Source organism: Dendropsophus ebraccatus, unplaced genomic scaffold (assembly GCF_027789765.1).
Source record: "Dendropsophus ebraccatus isolate aDenEbr1 unplaced genomic scaffold, aDenEbr1.pat pat_scaffold_1056_ctg1, whole genome shotgun sequence".
In the NCBI taxonomy this organism is placed as follows: Eukaryota; Metazoa; Chordata; class Amphibia; order Anura; family Hylidae; genus Dendropsophus; species Dendropsophus ebraccatus.
Genome location: NW_027208473.1, coordinates 52,643 through 58,642, shown reverse-complemented (window position 1 = coordinate 58,642; position 6,000 = coordinate 52,643). Strand labels below are relative to the sequence as shown.

General features: G+C 43.0%; 1 long non-coding RNA gene across 1 annotated transcript; it reads left to right on the top strand.

Moving 5' to 3' along the window:
• The first annotated feature begins 1,720 nt into the window (after positions 1 to 1,720).
• On the top strand, positions 1,721 to 2,573 carry LOC138774731 (uncharacterized). Its single transcript, XR_011360369.1, has 3 exons — positions 1,721 to 1,801; positions 1,924 to 2,074; positions 2,260 to 2,573. It is a non-coding gene; the product is annotated as an uncharacterized lncRNA (long non-coding RNA).
• Positions 2,574 to 6,000: the final 3,427 nt, after the last annotated feature.

The following is a 6,000-nucleotide window of genomic DNA, read 5'->3' as shown; positions in this document are numbered from 1 at the left end:
ATAAACGTGAGTCGTCTGATCGAATTGGTGAGTATGTATGTCTGTTAATAATGTGTTCAGATGTATATTATATTTTAATATCGGGTTGTAGTCCTCCAATGTGCATGTTAGGTGTGGACATGGCGCGAATAGCATGATCAGTTAGCACTTATACGGCAAGTATGTTAGTATGTAGTGAAGACTGTTTGAATTTTAAAATTCTGCAAAATTGTATTGCATTTGTAGCAAGAATAGCCTATGCTGTGCAATGGCGCCAGTCTGTCTGTCAGACAGGGAAGGCAAACTCTGTCTCCCATAGGCTGACATAGTTTCAGAGAGGCTGGCGCCAGTCCGCGGAGGAGAAGTTAGCGGGAAAATGTAGCCAAGGCAGCTTGTGGCGGAGGCTTTGGTCATATGCTTCCATTGATGAGGCAGAGGGTTTTTTTTGGCTGTGGTGGCACAGTAATTAGAACATTATTTCCTCTTGCTGCTCATCCCCCATGACAGAACAGCAATGTCATGCACCAATCAATAGTTATGCTTGGAGAGCCACATTCCTTTTTGTGCATTTTTTAAAAATTTTTCATTGTAATTTTCTGTGCATGAGTGAAATGTTTGCTGTGCAAGTTTGTGCATGTGTGAAATGTTTGCTGTGCAAGTTTTGTGCATGTGTGAAATGTTTGCTGTGCAAGTTTTGTGCATGTGTGCAATGTTTGCTGTGCAAGTTTTGTGCATGTGTGAAATGGTTTCTGTGCATGTGAGAGTGTGTTGTTGGTGTGCAACTTGTATGCATTCGGATAGTGATTGGTTTTCAACTTGTGGTGCCTGTGGTAAGAGTTTGCTTTGCAAGTTGTCTGCATGTGTGAAAGCTTTGCAGGACAAAGTGTGTGCACGTGTGTATTCTTAGCTTGCAACATTGTGTGCATGTTGGAGGTGATTGCATTGCTAGCTGTAGGCTTTGCAGAAATGTTGACTGAAGTAGTTGTGTGCATGTACCTCGAGCCTTCAGTCCCTGCAGCCTCCTCTGGGGACCTCAATTTGAGGACAGGAGATGATAATCATCCTGTTATAGTGGTGATCAAGGAGCTGGAGTTATGTGCGTCCGGGAGGAGTGTGGCCGGGAATAAGGGGTATACTGAGTATGTTTGCTACTCCCCCAGTCTAGCACATGCTCACCATTGTACCCCATGTTCCCCACAGTCTGACCCATGCTCTTTCAAGTCTCCAAGGTCTCATGGGCTCCTAGCTGTGTCCCTTACCCTCATGTGGACCCAGACTATAACAACCTACATCTGTTCTTGAACTTCAAATAAAACATTCATCTTAATCTGTACTATTACACCCATCATCTCTTTCTGTCCTTATTCCCCCGTCATATTTACCTGTACTACTACACCCCACATTTTAAAGGGGTTGTCCGGCGCTAAAAAATTATTCACAGTATAACACACATTACAAAGTTATAGAACTTTGTAATGTATGTTATGTCTGTGAATGGCCCCCTTCCCAGTGTCCCACCACCCCCACCCGTGTCACCAGGTTGTTAAGTTTTACTTAAATAGTGAAAGCATTTTGTACTTTACAATGCCATTGTGTACCTTGTAGCAGCTTTTTTAAATGTTTTTAATTATTGTTTTAGATTTCCATATTTTTCACAGTGTATTTTTGTCATATCTTCTAGGTGGAGTCCCATACAAGTTTATGGGACATAACGCATGAAAGTTATAGTGACCGGCATGTAAGGCAGAAATTTGGCTAAAGATATGCAAAGAATTATATCCAGAGTGGGAAGAATATGCAAAAACCTTGAAAAAGCAAATAAGTACGGAAAATTCCATTGTTATACATATATGAAGCTAAACCTTATCTTATGCAGTTGTAATGTTGTTTTTGTAGAGGTTTGTGGTTAAGTTTGAACACTCGATTATATATGTTTTATACTAGACACTGACTTGAAGAACAGATGGCGCTCTTTACGTGATCAATTTCGTAAGTTTGAAAATGAGAAGGAAAAGAGTGGCTCCTCACCCAAAAAACGCAGGATGGCTTATTATGAACAACTTCACTTCCTACACAGCGGCCGTGAGATGCGCAGGTTAGTATTCATTAGCCAATAATATTGCTGACAATAATGTATGTAAGGGCCGTGGCGATCTAAATGCAATGCCCCCCCATGTCCATGTCACATTTCAGCATGACTATTTTTTGACAAAGTGAAGGACCATTATCAGCATGACAGCACTATATATATATTTTTCTTTTTCTTATCACATATTGCAGCACTGATGGCAACATATCTGCTCCAGAAAATGAGGAGGATCCCAGTAGTCCAGCACAATCCACAGGATCTATTGGTGACATGTTTGAAACGCCGGATACAGCCCCTGGACCATCACAAAGATCAAGTGCAACACCTCGCAATCGCCCAAGAGCCTCTGGTGACCAAAATGTCGCTTCTGCCTCTGCTATGTCAGCTAGATGCATCCACTCTCATGCTATGGAGCGTGAGACCTTAAGCATGATCCAAAGGGTCGACAAAGAGGACCACTGGGATCAGTTGTCCTCTTCCATAGCTGAACGCCTTAGGCGTCTACCAGAGGCAAGACAGGTGGCTGTGTGTTTCAGCTTTGTTTGAGGTAATGTCTTTGTATGCTGATCCGAAGCCTATTCCTGATAATGTATCACTATTTGCTGCTCTTAAGCAAGTAACTGAACATTATCAAAGAAGCTCTCATCAGCATATGAGTACATATTCTACAGCAATAACTTCACAAACATCAGCTGGGACCTCAGCACTTAGACATGGCAGATCTCCCTCTGTGCAGAATGTTCTCAATTAGGGTCTACAATTCAGTCAAGGGGGTCATTTCTGGAGATGTTAAACAGCTCGGAAATTCCTTCTAGTGGCACTCAGGAGCAGCAATATAATGCTCCAAACCCCACATTCACAGAGGCTGGCAAAGTGGCATCACATGTGCCGCCGTATGAGTCACCCATAATGTATTGAACACATTGCGCTAAATGAGACAGTAAGGGCCCTATTCCACAGGAACCTTAATTGGTCAAATCTGCGCTATTCAGCCACACACTTCCAGATTATCGCTTGGTGGAATAGAGAGGACTAGCAGTTGATGATCGTTTCATCCGCCGATTTTTCATGCCTTTATTTACGGCCAGCCTGAAAATCATCTATCCCCCACTGCGCATAGTTTACAGTGTAATAGCGGTTCACGCCAGGAGAGCAACTATTTGAGAAACAGTATTCATTACCTGTTGGGGCTTCTACTACCCTAAGTCTTTCTCCCCCGCGTCCCCTGCGCTCTTGCTTTACAATGGACTGGCAGCTGACAGGCCACTCAGGCAATCACAGTCTGTGGCGGTCCTGGACTTTGAATAACTGAGTGCTTAGTCAGCTGATAGGCCATTCTGAAGTTAGATGGTGCACGAGCTGGGAACGAAGACATAGTGGACAAGAAGACCTGACAGGCTATGTATTGCTGCTGCTTCTCCAATCGTCGATCGCCCACTGAGCACCGCTATTCAGTCTTAGCGATGCGCATTGGGGGAATGATACTTTTTGTTCTGGCCCTAAATAAATGATCAGCCGATGATTGTTCTCTCTATTCCACTGAGGCGATAATTGTCCAAATGGGGACAATTTAGGCCATTATTGTTACTGTGTTACTGAATAGGGCCCTTACACTGTTGTTTGCGCCCAGATTGTTCCGTGGAATGGGGCCCAAAAGTATTTGTGTGTTTACACATTGCTACTCAGGTTGTTCACGTTTACAGTTGTATATGCTATGTTAGCATTTTGTTTACGTTTACAATGTTGCACTTTTTTCTGGGTGTGTAGCCTCAGAAGTTAACTTATTTTGTTTTTACAATTTTAGCTAGATTACTTTGTGTGGCTGCAACACATGTAAGCTAATTTAACTGACTGTGGAAGAATCTGTGTTTGGTAAAGTTCTATATTTGCACATATCAAACTTTCTTTACCCAGGCATATCCGCATTTTCCACAGAATACCAACACTTGTCCCATTGGCATGTAACTTGCTATTTCTAGTGCTGAAGTCAAAAGCAAACCTCAAAAAGAATGTGAGCACTGTCTGTTGAAGATGATGATATTTTGTGCAATGGCCAACTTCATCATGAGCAACGTGCACCACCATGTATCATCCTCTCTACCAGACAATGGAGGCAAAAAACTGTTGGCGAGTTTGTGCCCTCCTCTTTGTAACATATGCAGCAGCATTAACACAGTAGAGTCTGTGTGGCCTCCTTTTTTAAGGCTTACAGTCCACAGATGCGACCCTTTACTTGTACTGGGTGTAAGTTATGGGTGTTTAGATGTTGGTATTGAGCAAGACCTGTTATATGAGCTTTGCACCCCACATTCACCAGACACTATTTGCAGTTACAAACTGTAATGATGGCGAACCTTATAACACACAATATGGAGATTGGGGCCCATGAAAGAGCACCCAGAATATGCTGTCTGATGTAAAAAATGATTTCTGTGTGCCAAGTGGCTGTATGCAGGTTGATGTTACATAAAGAATCAACACATCTAGCAAATGTTCACGTTTACATGCGACTTTAGACATTTGCTAAATGATTGATCACCAACTATGCCCAACGTTGTAGTGCAGCATTTACCATAGAATTACAAATTCAAACACAGGCTAATTTTATAAAAAAATTTGGAATTTATTTTAATTATAGGACTTTCCACCTTTTCCCTTGTGCAATACACAAGGAAAGTGTGGTGCACCATACTTAGTGAATTGCTGTTAACCCCGTACGACTTATTGGGTAGGCGAAGTAATGTTGATGAGGTCTGGCTGGCTGCTGTAACCGGCCATCAACTTGGCCACCCTGTGCCACATAATCACCAGTTCAGTTGTAGTTGGCTGTGCCTTGTTTGGCTCAGGTAATCACCCTTGGGCAATAGATTAGGTGGCAGAGGGGTCACAGCCATCCAGGTCAGTATTACCTCCAGAGGCTGTTGGTTTACACCCTAGATTGGCGGAGCTGGTTAAAGAGATCTGTCACCCCAACTGCCGGGGTGACAGGTTCCCAACCCCCCCTTACAGCACCCTATACTCACCTGATCCCACCGGCTCCCGCTTCCTAATTTGGCCGGGCCACTGAGTTTTCATCGGCCGAAGCCCGTCGCGCGCGCTGACAGGAGAGTACGACGCTCATAGAAAATGAAGGAGCATTGGAACTCCCCATTCATTCTCTATGAGCGTCGGACTCTCCTGTCAGCGCACGCAACGGGCTTTGGGCAACGAAAACTCTGTGACCCGGCCGAATCAGGAAGCGGGACAAGGTGGGATCCGGTGATTATAGGGTGGTGTCAGGGGGGGTCGAGAGCCTATCACCCCAGCACCAGGGGATGACAGGTCTCCTTTAACAACAATTGAGTATCAGTAATAAACCACATTTGCCGGGTGGGGAGCACACGTTGAAGGGGGTCAATCTTGCAAATAAAACATACAATTATTTGCATCACTGTAATTTGTGTTTGTTAGTAATTATGTGTAAATGACGCATTAACCCGTTATGGGTGTGAACCATATTGGGCCCATAAGCAAATTGCCTACCATAACATCTAATTGTTACTCTGTCAGTCAATAGTGGTCTTTTTTGGTAAAATAGTGTTGGTTAATCTTACGGGAATATGCACATCTGTAATGTGGATTAGCCTTTTCATGTGCCCAAAGCATTTAAAAAAGTTTAGTTTTTGATAAATGTTTAATATTTTGTAAGTTCATTACAGTGTCAGTCTCTGTAGTTTCGAATCTCAGTTATTTACGCAACCCACTTGTGTAGTATGGCTTATGTGGTGCATGTTATCTATTTGGGCGGATGTATACAATTGATGTTTAAGTTTTACCTTTTTTTTATTTTTTATTTGCCCCATATTAGTAACATCTGTTTCCACATACAGATATCGGCAAATAATCTCTGATCACACTGGGGTGCAAGTTTTAATAATTCCAAAATGACCACA